Source organism: Salmo salar, chromosome 08, assembly GCF_965601325.2.
Source record: "Salmo salar chromosome 08, fSalSal1, whole genome shotgun sequence".
NCBI lineage: Eukaryota > Metazoa > Chordata > Actinopteri > Salmoniformes > Salmonidae > Salmo > Salmo salar.
This window is the reverse complement of record NC_138298.1, coordinates 3,017,501-3,027,500: the sequence shown is the minus strand read 5'-3', so window position 1 is coordinate 3,027,500 and position 10,000 is coordinate 3,017,501. Positions and strand designations below refer to the sequence as shown.

Genomic DNA, 10,000 nt, shown 5'->3' with positions numbered 1-10,000 from the left:
AGCATTTTGTCCACGAGGGTGTGCTCTTGCACTATTTCATCAGCAACACTGCCTTGTAGTAAGCATTTAATGATGAATTGACTAAATGTCTGTTTTATCAGACTCACTTTGACTATATATGTTGTAGCAAGAGATTGTTTCTTGCTTACGGCCATATCAGCCTGGGTACACCCGATCTTGTCTGATCTCGGAAGCTAAGCAGGGTCGGGCCTGGTTAGTGCTTGGATGGGAGACCGCCTGGGAATACCAGGTGCTGTAAGCATTTTGTCCACGAGGGTGTGCTCTTGCACTATTTCATCAGCAACACTGCCTTGTAGTAAGCATTTAATGATGAATTGACTAAATGCAGCTTCCTGCCTTTTTAATAGGATCAAATTTCCTTGTGTTTTCAATTAGCATCTGCCTTGTATTTATAAGACAAACAAGAATATTGTTGCTGAATGCAGCTTGTGTGTGCTTTGTGCTCCTTTGCCCTGTTCAAATGATGAAAGGAAATAAAGTTTGTATTTTATCCAACTACCTGTGCTAAAAAGTGATGGGAACAGTGTTTGTAATTTCTTCTACTTTTTCAGTGACACAAAGTTCAAGCTGCTTATCTAATTGGTGAAAATGCAATGTCTGTTTATCACACTCACTTTGACTATATATGTTGTAGCAAGAGATTGTTTCTAGCTTACGGCCATACCAGCCTGGGTACTCCCGATCTCGTCTGATCTCGGAAGCTAAGCAGGGTTGGGCCTGTTTAGTACTTGGATGGGAGACCGCCTGGGAATACCAGGTGCTGTAAGCATTTTGTCCACGAGGGTGTGCTCTTGCACTATTTCATCAGCAACACTGCCTTGTAGTAAGCATTTAATGATGAATTGACTAAATGTCTGTTTTATCAGACTCACTTTGACTATATATGTTGTAGCAAGAGATTGTTTCTCGCTTACGGCCATATCAGCCTGGGTACACCCGATCTTGTCTGATCTCGGAAGCTAAGCAGGGTCGGGCCTGGTTAGTACTTGGATGGGAGACCGCCTGGGAATACCAGGTGCTGTAAGCATTTTGTCCACGAGGGTGTGCTCTTGCACTATTTCATCAGCAACTCTGCCTTGTAGTAAGCATTTAATGATGAATTGACTAAATGCAGCTTCCTGCATTTTTAATAGGATCAAATTTCCTTGTGTTTTCAATTAGCATCTGCCTTGTATTTATAAGACAAACAAGAATATTGTTGCTGAATGCAGCTTGTGTGTGCTTTGTGCTCCTTTGCCCTGTTCAAATGATGAAAGGAAATAAAGTTTGTATTTTATCCAACTACCTGTGCTAAAAAGTGATGGGAACAGTGTTTGTAATTTCTTCTACTTTTTCAGTGACACAAAGTTCAAGCTGCTTATCTAATTGGTGAAAATGCAATGTCTGTTTATCACACTCACTTTGACTATATATGTTGTAGCAAGAGATTGTTTCTAGCTTACGGACATACCAGCCTGGGTACTCCCGATCTCGTCTGATCTCGGAAGCTAAGCAGGGTTGGGCCTGGTTAGAACTTGGATGGGAGACCGCCTGGGAATACCAGGTGCTGTAAGCATTTTGTCCACGAGGGTGTGCTCTTGCACTATTTCATCAGCAACACTGCCTTGTAGTAAGCATTTAATGATGAATTGACTAAATGTCTGTTTTATCAGACTCACTTTGACTATATATGTTGTAGCAAGAGATTGTTTCTAGCTTACGGCCATATCAGCCTGGGTACGCCCGATCTCGTCTGATCTCGGAAGCTAAGCAGGGTCGGGCCTGGTTAGTACTTGGATGGGAGACCGCCTGGGAATACCAGGTGCTGTAAGCATTTTGTCCACGAGGGTGTGCTCTTGCACTATTTCATCAGCAACACTGCCTTGTAGTAAGCATTTAATGATTAATTGACTAAATGCAGCTTCCTGCCTTTTTAATAGGATCAAATTTCCTTGTGTTTTCAATTAGCATCTGCCTTGTATTTATAAGACAAACAAGAATATTGTTGCTGAATGCAGCTTGTGTGTGCTTTGTGCTCCTTTGCCCTGTTCAAATGATGAAAGGAAATAAAGTTTGTATTTTATCCAACTACCTGTGCTAAAAAGTGATGGGAACAGTGTTTGTAATTTCTTCTACTTTTTCAGTGACACAAAGTTCAAGCTGCTTATCTAATTGGTGAAAATGCAATGTCTGTTTATCACACTCACTTTGACTATATATGTTGTAGCAAGAGATTGTTTCTAGCTTACGGCCATACCAGCCTGGGTACTCCCGATCTCGTCTGATCTCGGAAGCTAAGCAGGGTTGGGCCTGGTTAGTACTTGGATGGGAGACCGCCTGGGAATACCAGGTGCTGTAAGCATTTTGTCCACGAGGGTGTGCTCTTGCACTATTTCATCAGCAACACTGCCTTGTAGTAAGCATTTAATGATGAATTGACTAAATGTCTGTTTTATCAGACTCACTTTGACTATATATGTTGTAGCAAGAGATTGTTTCTCGCTTACGGCCATATCAGCCTGGGTACACCCGATCTTGTCTGATCTCGGAAGCTAAGCAGGGTCGGGCCTGGTTAGTACTTGGATGGGAGACCGCCTGGGAATACCAGGTGCTGTAAGCATTTTGTCCACGAGGGTGTGCTCTTGCACTATTTCATCAGCAACACTGCCTTGTAGTAAGCATTTAATGATGAATTGACTAAATGTCTGTTTTATCAGACTCACTTTGACTATATATGTTGTAGCAAGAGATTGTTTCTCGCTTACGGCCATATCAGCCTGGGTACACCCGATCTTGTCTGATCTCGGAATCTAAGCAGGGTCGGGCCTGGTTAGTGCTTGGATGGGAGACCGCCTGGGAATACCAGGTGCTGTAAGCATTTTGTCCACGAGGGTGTGCTCTTGCACTATTTCATCAGCAACACTGCCTTGTAGTAAGCATTTAATGATGAATTGACTAAATGCAGCTTCCTGCCTTTTTAATAGGATCAAATTTCCTTGTGTTTTCAATTAGCATCTGCCTTGTATTTATAAGACAAACAAGAATATTGTTGCTGAATGCAGCTTGTGTGTGCTTTGTGCTCCTTTGCCCTGTTCAAATGATGAAAGGAAATAAAGTTTGTATTTTATCCAACTACCTGTGCTAAAAAGTGATGGGAACAGTGTTTGTAATTTCTTCTACTTTTTCAGTGACACAAAGTTCAAGCTGCTTATCTAATTGGTGAAAATGCAATGTCTGTTTATCACACTCACTTTGACTATATATGTTGTAGCAAGAGATTGTTTCTAGCTTACGGCCATACCAGCCTGGGTACTCCCGATCTCGTCTGATCTCGGAAGCTAAGCAGGGTTGGGCCTGGTTAGTACTTGGATGGGAGACCGCCTGGGAATACCAGGTGCTGTAAGCATTTTGTCCACGAGGGTGTGCTCTTGCACTATTTCATCAGCAACACTGCCTTGTAGTAAGCATTTAATGATGAATTGACTAAATGTCTGTTTTATCAGACTCACTTTGACTATATATGTTGTAGCAAGAGATTGTTTCTCGCTTACGGCCATATCAGCCTGGGTACACCCGATCTTGTCTGATCTCGGAAGCTAAGCAGGGTCGGGCCTGGTTAGTGCTTGGATGGGAGACCGCCTGGGAATACCAGGTGCTGTAAGCATTTTGTCCACGAGGGTGTGCTCTTGCACTATTTCATCAGCAACACTGCCTTGTAGTAAGCATTTAATGATTAATTGACTAAATGCAGCTTCCTGCCTTTTTAATAGGATCAAATTTCCTTGTGTTTTCAATTAGCATCTGCCTTGTATTTATAAGACAAACAAGAATATTGTTGCTGAATGCAGCTTGTGTGTGCTTTGTGCTCCTTTGCCCTGTTCAAATGATGAAAGGAAATAAAGTTTGTATTTTATCCAACTACCTGTGCTAAAAAGTGATGGGAACAGTGTTTGTAATTTCTTCTACTTTTTCAGTGACACAAAGTTCAAGCTGCTTATCTAATTGGTGAAAATGCAATGTCTGTTTATCACACTCACTTTGACTATATATGTTGTAGCAAGAGATTGTTTCTAGCTTACGGCCATACCAGCCTGGGTACTCCCGATCTCGTCTGATCTCGGAAGCTAAGCAGGGTTGGGCCTGGTTAGTACTTGGATGGGAGACCGCCTGGGAATACCAGGTGCTGTAAGCATTTTGTCCACGAGGGTGTGCTCTTGCACTATTTCATCAGCAACACTGCCTTGTAGTAAGCATTTAATGATGAATTGACTAAATGTCTGTTTTATCAGACTCACTTTGACTATATATGTTGTAGCAAGAGATTGTTTCTCGCTTACGGCCATATCAGCCTGGGTACACCCGATCTTGTCTGATCTCGGAAGCTAAGCAGGGTCGGGCCTGGTTAGTGCTTGGATGGGAGACCGCCTGGGAATACCAGGTGCTGTAAGCATTTTGTCCACGAGGGTGTGCTCTTGCACTATTTCATCAGCAACACTGCCTTGTAGTAAGCATTTAATGATGAATTGACTAAATGCAGCTTCCTGCCTTTTTAATAGGATCAAATTTCCTTGTGTTTTCAATTAGCATCTGCCTTGTATTTATAAGACAAACAAGAATATTGTTGCTGAATGCAGCTTGTGTGTGCTTTGTGCTCCTTTGCCCTGTTCAAATGATGAAAGGAAATAAAGTTTGTATTTTATCCAACTACCTGTGCTAAAAAGTGATGGGAACAGTGTTTGTAATTTCTTCTACTTTTTCAGTGACACAAAGTTCAAGCTGCTTATCTAATTGGTGAAAATGCAATGTCTGTTTATCACACTCACTTTGACTATATATGTTGTAGCAAGAGATTGTTTCTAGCTTACGGCCATACCAGCCTGGGTACTCCCGATCTCGTCTGATCTCGGAAGCTAAGCAGGGTTGGGCCTGGTTAGTACTTGGATGGGAGACCGCCTGGGAATACCAGGTGCTGTAAGCATTTTGTCCACGAGGGTGTGCTCTTGCACTATTTCATCAGCAACACTGCCTTGTAGTAAGCATTTAATGATGAATTGACTAAATGTCTGTTTTATCAGACTCACTTTGACTATATATGTTGTAGCAAGAGATTGTTTCTAGCTTACGGCCATATCAGCCTGGGTATGCCCGATCTCGTCTGATCTCGGAAGCTAAGCAGGGTCGGGCCTGGTTAGTACTTGGATGGGAGACCGCCTGGGAATACCAGGTGCTGTAAGCATTTTGTCCACGAGGGTGTGCTCTTGCACTATTTCATCAGCAACACTGCCTTGTAGTAAGCATTTAATGATGAATTGACTAAATGTCTGTTTTATCAGACTCACTTTGACTATATATGTTGTAGCAAGAGATTGTTTCTCGCTTACGGCCATATCAGCCTGGGTACACCCGATCTTGTCTGATCTCGGAAGCTAAGCAGGGTCGGGCCTGGTTAGTACTTGGATGGGAGACCGCCTGGGAATACCAGGTGCTGTAAGCATTTCGTCCACGAGGGTGTGCTCTTGCACTATTTCATCAGCAACTCTGCCTTGTAGTAAGCATTTAATGATGAATTGACTAAATGCAGCTTCCTGCATTTTTAATAGGATCAAATTTCCTTGTGTTTTCAATTAGCATCTGCCTTGTATTTATAAGACAAACAAGAATATTGTTGCTGAATGCAGCTTGTGTGTGCTTTGTGCTCCTTTGCCCTGTTCAAATGATGAAAGGAAATAAAGTTTGTATTTTATCCAACTACCTGTGCTAAAAAGTGATGGGAACAGTGTTTGTAATTTCTTCTACTTTTTCAGTGACACAAAGTTCAAGCTGCTTATCTAATTGGTGAAAATGCAATGTCTGTTTATCACACTCACTTTGACTATATATGTTGTAGCAAGAGATTGTTTCTAGCTTACGGCCATACCAGCCTGGGTACTCCCGATCTCGTCTGATCTCGGAAGCTAAGCAGGGTTGGGCCTGGTTAGTACTTGGATGGGAGACCGCCTGGGAATACCAGGTGCTGTAAGCATTTTGTCCACGAGGGTGTGCTCTTGCACTATTTCATCAGCAACACTGCCTTGTAGTAAGCATTTAATGATGAATTGACTAAATGTCTGTTTTATCAGACTCACTTTGACTATATATGTTGTAGCAAGAGATTGTTTCTCGCTTACGGCCATATCAGCCTGGGTACACCCGATCTTGTCTGATCTCGGAAGCTAAGCAGGGTCGGGCCTGGTTAGTGCTTGGATGGGAGACCGCCTGGGAATACCAGGTGCTGTAAGCATTTTGTCCACGAGGGTGTGCTCTTGCACTATTTCATCAGCAACACTGCCTTGTAGTAAGCATTTAATGATGAATTGACTAAATGCAGCTTCCTGCCTTTTTAATAGGATCAAATTTCCTTGTGTTTTCAATTAGCATCTGCCTTGTATTTATAAGACAAACAAGAATATTGTTGCTGAATGCAGCTTGTGTGTGCTTTGTGCTCCTTTGCCCTGTTCAAATGATGAAAGGAAATAAAGTTTGTATTTTATCCAACTACCTGTGCTAAAAAGTGATGGGAACAGTGTTTGTAATTTCTTCTACTTTTTCAGTGACACAAAGTTCAAGCTGCTTATCTAATTGGTGAAAATGCAATGTCTGTTTATCACACTCACTTTGACTATATATGTTGTAGCAAGAGATTGTTTCTAGCTTACGGCCATACCAGCCTGGGTACTCCCGATCTCGTCTGATCTCGGAAGCTAAGCAGGGTTGGGCCTGGTTAGTACTTGGATGGGAGACCGCCTGGGAATACCAGGTGCTGTAAGCATTTTGTCCACGAGGGTGTGCTCTTGCACTATTTCATCAGCAACACTGCCTTGTAGTAAGCATTTAATGATGAATTGACTAAATGTCTGTTTTATCAGACTCACTTTGACTATATATGTTGTAGCAAGAGATTGTTTCTAGCTTACGGCCATATCAGCCTGGGTACGCCCGATCTCGTCTGATCTCGGAAGCTAAGCAGGGTCGGGCCTGGTTAGTACTTGGATGGGAGACCGCCTGGGAATACCAGGTGCTGTAAGCATTTTGTCCACGAGGGTGTGCTCTTGCACTATTTCATCAGCAACACTGCCTTGTAGTAAGCATTTAATGATGAATTGACTAAATGTCTGTTTTATCAGACTCACTTTGACTATATATGTTGTAGCAAGAGATTGTTTCTCGCTTACGGCCATATCAGCCTGGGTACACCCGATCTTGTCTGATCTCGGAAGCTAAGCAGGGTCGGGCCTGGTTAGTACTTGGATGGGAGACCGCCTGGGAATACCAGGTGCTGTAAGCATTTCGTCCACGAGGGTGTGCTCTTGCACTATTTCATCAGCAACTCTGCCTTGTAGTAAGCATTTAATGATGAATTGACTAAATGCAGCTTCCTGCATTTTTAATAGGATCAAATTTCCTTGTGTTTTCAATTAGCATCTGCCTTGTATTTATAAGACAAACAAGAATATTGTTGCTGAATGCAGCTTGTGTGTGCTTTGTGCTCCTTTGCCCTGTTCAAATGATGAAAGGAAATAAAGTTTGTATTTTATCCAACTACCTGTGCTAAAAAGTGATGGGAACAGTGTTTGTAATTTCTTCTACTTTTTCAGTGACACAAAGTTCAAGCTGCTTATCTAATTGGTGAAAATGCAATGTCTGTTTATCACACTCACTTTGACTATATATGTTGTAGCAAGAGATTGTTTCTAGCTTACGGCCATACCAGCCTGGGTACTCCCGATCTCGTCTGATCTCGGAAGCTAAGCAGGGTTGGGCCTGGTTAGTACTTGGATGGGAGACCGCCTGGGAATACCAGGTGCTGTAAGCATTTTGTCCACGAGGGTGTGCTCTTGCACTATTTCATCAGCAACACTGCCTTGTAGTAAGCATTTAATGATGAATTGACTAAATGTCTGTTTTATCAGACTCACTTTGACTATATATGTTGTAGCAAGAGATTGTTTCTCGCTTACGGCCATATCAGCCTGGGTACACCCGATCTTGTCTGATCTCGGAAGCTAAGCAGGGTCGGGCCTGGTTAGTGCTTGGATGGGAGACCGCCTGGGAATACCAGGTGCTGTAAGCATTTTGTCCACGAGGGTGTGCTCTTGCACTATTTCATCAGCAACACTGCCTTGTAGTAAGCATTTAATGATTAATTGACTAAATGCAGCTTCCTGCCTTTTTAATAGGATCAAATTTCCTTGTGTTTTCAATTAGCATCTGCCTTGTATTTATAAGACAAACAAGAATATTGTTGCTGAATGCAGCTTGTGTGTGCTTTGTGCTCCTTTGCCCTGTTCAAATGATGAAAGGAAATAAAGTTTGTATTTTATCCAACTACCTGTGCTAAAAAGTGATGGGAACAGTGTTTGTAATTTCTTCTACTTTTTCAGTGACACAAAGTTCAAGCTGCTTATCTAATTGGTGAAAATGCAATGTCTGTTTATCACACTCACTTTGACTATATATGTTGTAGCAAGAGATTGTTTCTAGCTTACGGCCATACCAGCCTGGGTACTCCCGATCTCGTCTGATCTCGGAAGCTAAGCAGGGTTGGGCCTGGTTAGTACTTGGATGGGAGACCGCCTGGGAATACCAGGTGCTGTAAGCATTTTGTCCACGAGGGTGTGCTCTTGCACTATTTCATCAGCAACACTGCCTTGTAGTAAGCATTTAATGATGAATTGACTAAATGTCTGTTTTATCAGACTCACTTTGACTATATATGTTGTAGCAAGAGATTGTTTCTAGCTTACGGCCATATCAGCCTGGGTACGCCCGATCTCGTCTGATCTCGGAAGCTAAGCAGGGTCGGGCCTGGTTAGTACTTGGATGGGAGACCGCCTGGGAATACCAGGTGCTGTAAGCATTTTGTCCACGAGGGTGTGCTCTTGCACTATTTCATCAGCAACACTGCCTTGTAGTAAGCATTTAATGATGAATTGACTAAATGTCTGTTTTATCAGACTCACTTTGACTATATATGTTGTAGCAAGAGATTGTTTCTCGCTTACGGCCATATCAGCCTGGGTACACCCGATCTTGTCTGATCTCGGAAGCTAAGCAGGGTCGGGCCTGGTTAGTACTTGGATGGGAGACCGCCTGGGAATACCAGGTGCTGTAAGCATTTTGTCCACGAGGGTGTGCTCTTGCACTATTTCATCAGCAACTCTGCCTTGTAGTAAGCATTTAATGATGAATTGACTAAATGTCTGTTTTATCAGACTCACTTTGACTATATATGTTGTAGCAAGAGATTGTTTCTTGCTTACGGCCATATCAGCCTGGGTACACCCGATCTTGTCTGATCTCGGAAGCTAAGCAGGGTCGGGCCTGGTTAGTGCTTGGATGGGAGACCGCCTGGGAATACCAGGTGCTGTAAGCATTATGTCCACGAGGGTGTGCTCTTGCACTATTTCATCAGCAACACTGCCTTGTAGTAAGCATTTAATGATGAATTGACTAAATGCAGCTTCCTGCCTTTTTAATAGGATCAAATTTCCTTGTGTTTTCAATTAGCATCTGCCTTGTATTTATAAGACAAACAAGAATATTGTTGCTGAATGCAGCTTGTGTGTGCTTTGTGCTCCTTTGCCCTGTTCAAATGATGAAAGGAAATAAAGTTTGTATTTTATCCAACTACCTGTGCTAAAAAGTGATGGGAACAGTGTTTGTAATTTCTTCTACTTTTTCAGTGACACAAAGTTCAAGCTGCTTATCTAATTGGTGAAAATGCAATGTCTGTTTATCACACTCACTTTGACTATATATGTTGTAGCAAGAGATTGTTTCTAGCTTACGGCCATACCAGCCTGGGTACTCCCGATCTCGTCTGATCTCGGAAGCTAAGCAGGGTTGGGCCTGGTTAGTACTTGGATGGGAGACCGCCTGGGAATACCAGGTGCTGTAAGCATTTTGTCCACGAGGGTGTGCTCTTGCACTATTTCATCAGCAACACTGCCTTGTAGTAAGC

At 42.6% G+C, this 10,000-nt stretch overlaps 27 non-coding genes and 1 pseudogene across 27 annotated transcripts in view; all 28 read left to right on the top strand.

The window, feature by feature from the left end:
• Positions 1–4, top strand: part of LOC145883940 (5S ribosomal RNA) — a 119-nt gene extending 115 nt beyond the window's left edge. Inside the window, exon 1 of the ribosomal RNA XR_014395517.1 lies at positions 1–4. This exon is cut by the window's left edge and continues 115 nt beyond it. This is a non-coding gene — a ribosomal RNA (5S ribosomal RNA).
• A 139-nt stretch (positions 5–143) lies between these two features.
• LOC145851739 (5S ribosomal RNA) lies at positions 144–262 on the top strand. The gene has a single exon (XR_014373591.1). It is a non-coding gene; the product is annotated as a 5S ribosomal RNA (ribosomal RNA).
• Positions 263–671: 409 nt separating this feature from the next.
• Positions 672–790, top strand: LOC145881959 (5S ribosomal RNA). The gene has a single exon (XR_014393527.1). It is a non-coding gene; the product is annotated as a 5S ribosomal RNA (ribosomal RNA).
• Positions 791–929: 139 nt separating this feature from the next.
• LOC145885860 (5S ribosomal RNA) lies at positions 930–1,048 on the top strand. Its single transcript, XR_014397444.1, has one exon. It is a non-coding gene; the product is annotated as a 5S ribosomal RNA (ribosomal RNA).
• A 409-nt stretch (positions 1,049–1,457) lies between these two features.
• LOC145852046 (5S ribosomal RNA) lies at positions 1,458–1,576 on the top strand. The gene has a single exon (XR_014373900.1). It is a non-coding gene; the product is annotated as a 5S ribosomal RNA (ribosomal RNA).
• A 139-nt stretch (positions 1,577–1,715) lies between these two features.
• On the top strand, positions 1,716–1,834 carry LOC145883219 (5S ribosomal RNA). Its single transcript, XR_014394793.1, has one exon. It is a non-coding gene; the product is annotated as a 5S ribosomal RNA (ribosomal RNA).
• Positions 1,835–2,243: 409 nt separating this feature from the next.
• LOC145856996 (5S ribosomal RNA) lies at positions 2,244–2,362 on the top strand. The gene has a single exon (XR_014377887.1). It is a non-coding gene; the product is annotated as a 5S ribosomal RNA (ribosomal RNA).
• Positions 2,363–2,501: 139 nt separating this feature from the next.
• On the top strand, positions 2,502–2,620 carry LOC145885859 (5S ribosomal RNA). The gene has a single exon (XR_014397443.1). It is a non-coding gene; the product is annotated as a 5S ribosomal RNA (ribosomal RNA).
• Positions 2,621–2,759: 139 nt separating this feature from the next.
• Positions 2,760–2,878, top strand: LOC145852979 (uncharacterized; annotated as a pseudogene).
• Positions 2,879–3,287: 409 nt separating this feature from the next.
• Positions 3,288–3,406, top strand: LOC145856985 (5S ribosomal RNA). Its single transcript, XR_014377876.1, has one exon. It is a non-coding gene; the product is annotated as a 5S ribosomal RNA (ribosomal RNA).
• A 139-nt stretch (positions 3,407–3,545) lies between these two features.
• On the top strand, positions 3,546–3,664 carry LOC145851738 (5S ribosomal RNA). The gene has a single exon (XR_014373590.1). It is a non-coding gene; the product is annotated as a 5S ribosomal RNA (ribosomal RNA).
• Positions 3,665–4,073: 409 nt separating this feature from the next.
• Positions 4,074–4,192, top strand: LOC145856974 (5S ribosomal RNA). The gene has a single exon (XR_014377865.1). It is a non-coding gene; the product is annotated as a 5S ribosomal RNA (ribosomal RNA).
• Positions 4,193–4,331: 139 nt separating this feature from the next.
• On the top strand, positions 4,332–4,450 carry LOC145851737 (5S ribosomal RNA). The gene has a single exon (XR_014373589.1). It is a non-coding gene; the product is annotated as a 5S ribosomal RNA (ribosomal RNA).
• A 409-nt stretch (positions 4,451–4,859) lies between these two features.
• LOC145856963 (5S ribosomal RNA) lies at positions 4,860–4,978 on the top strand. Its single transcript, XR_014377854.1, has one exon. It is a non-coding gene; the product is annotated as a 5S ribosomal RNA (ribosomal RNA).
• A 139-nt stretch (positions 4,979–5,117) lies between these two features.
• LOC145885751 (5S ribosomal RNA) lies at positions 5,118–5,236 on the top strand. The gene has a single exon (XR_014397334.1). It is a non-coding gene; the product is annotated as a 5S ribosomal RNA (ribosomal RNA).
• Positions 5,237–5,375: 139 nt separating this feature from the next.
• Positions 5,376–5,494, top strand: LOC145885858 (5S ribosomal RNA). Its single transcript, XR_014397442.1, has one exon. It is a non-coding gene; the product is annotated as a 5S ribosomal RNA (ribosomal RNA).
• A 409-nt stretch (positions 5,495–5,903) lies between these two features.
• On the top strand, positions 5,904–6,022 carry LOC145856952 (5S ribosomal RNA). The gene has a single exon (XR_014377843.1). It is a non-coding gene; the product is annotated as a 5S ribosomal RNA (ribosomal RNA).
• A 139-nt stretch (positions 6,023–6,161) lies between these two features.
• Positions 6,162–6,280, top strand: LOC145851736 (5S ribosomal RNA). Its single transcript, XR_014373588.1, has one exon. It is a non-coding gene; the product is annotated as a 5S ribosomal RNA (ribosomal RNA).
• A 409-nt stretch (positions 6,281–6,689) lies between these two features.
• Positions 6,690–6,808, top strand: LOC145856941 (5S ribosomal RNA). The gene has a single exon (XR_014377832.1). It is a non-coding gene; the product is annotated as a 5S ribosomal RNA (ribosomal RNA).
• Positions 6,809–6,947: 139 nt separating this feature from the next.
• Positions 6,948–7,066, top strand: LOC145883218 (5S ribosomal RNA). Its single transcript, XR_014394792.1, has one exon. It is a non-coding gene; the product is annotated as a 5S ribosomal RNA (ribosomal RNA).
• Positions 7,067–7,205: 139 nt separating this feature from the next.
• On the top strand, positions 7,206–7,324 carry LOC145885857 (5S ribosomal RNA). Its single transcript, XR_014397441.1, has one exon. It is a non-coding gene; the product is annotated as a 5S ribosomal RNA (ribosomal RNA).
• A 409-nt stretch (positions 7,325–7,733) lies between these two features.
• Positions 7,734–7,852, top strand: LOC145856929 (5S ribosomal RNA). Its single transcript, XR_014377820.1, has one exon. It is a non-coding gene; the product is annotated as a 5S ribosomal RNA (ribosomal RNA).
• A 139-nt stretch (positions 7,853–7,991) lies between these two features.
• On the top strand, positions 7,992–8,110 carry LOC145851735 (5S ribosomal RNA). The gene has a single exon (XR_014373587.1). It is a non-coding gene; the product is annotated as a 5S ribosomal RNA (ribosomal RNA).
• Positions 8,111–8,519: 409 nt separating this feature from the next.
• On the top strand, positions 8,520–8,638 carry LOC145856918 (5S ribosomal RNA). The gene has a single exon (XR_014377809.1). It is a non-coding gene; the product is annotated as a 5S ribosomal RNA (ribosomal RNA).
• A 139-nt stretch (positions 8,639–8,777) lies between these two features.
• LOC145883217 (5S ribosomal RNA) lies at positions 8,778–8,896 on the top strand. Its single transcript, XR_014394791.1, has one exon. It is a non-coding gene; the product is annotated as a 5S ribosomal RNA (ribosomal RNA).
• Positions 8,897–9,035: 139 nt separating this feature from the next.
• On the top strand, positions 9,036–9,154 carry LOC145885856 (5S ribosomal RNA). Its single transcript, XR_014397440.1, has one exon. It is a non-coding gene; the product is annotated as a 5S ribosomal RNA (ribosomal RNA).
• A 139-nt stretch (positions 9,155–9,293) lies between these two features.
• Positions 9,294–9,412, top strand: LOC145851734 (5S ribosomal RNA). Its single transcript, XR_014373586.1, has one exon. It is a non-coding gene; the product is annotated as a 5S ribosomal RNA (ribosomal RNA).
• Positions 9,413–9,821: 409 nt separating this feature from the next.
• On the top strand, positions 9,822–9,940 carry LOC145856907 (5S ribosomal RNA). The gene has a single exon (XR_014377798.1). It is a non-coding gene; the product is annotated as a 5S ribosomal RNA (ribosomal RNA).
• Positions 9,941–10,000: the final 60 nt, after the last annotated feature.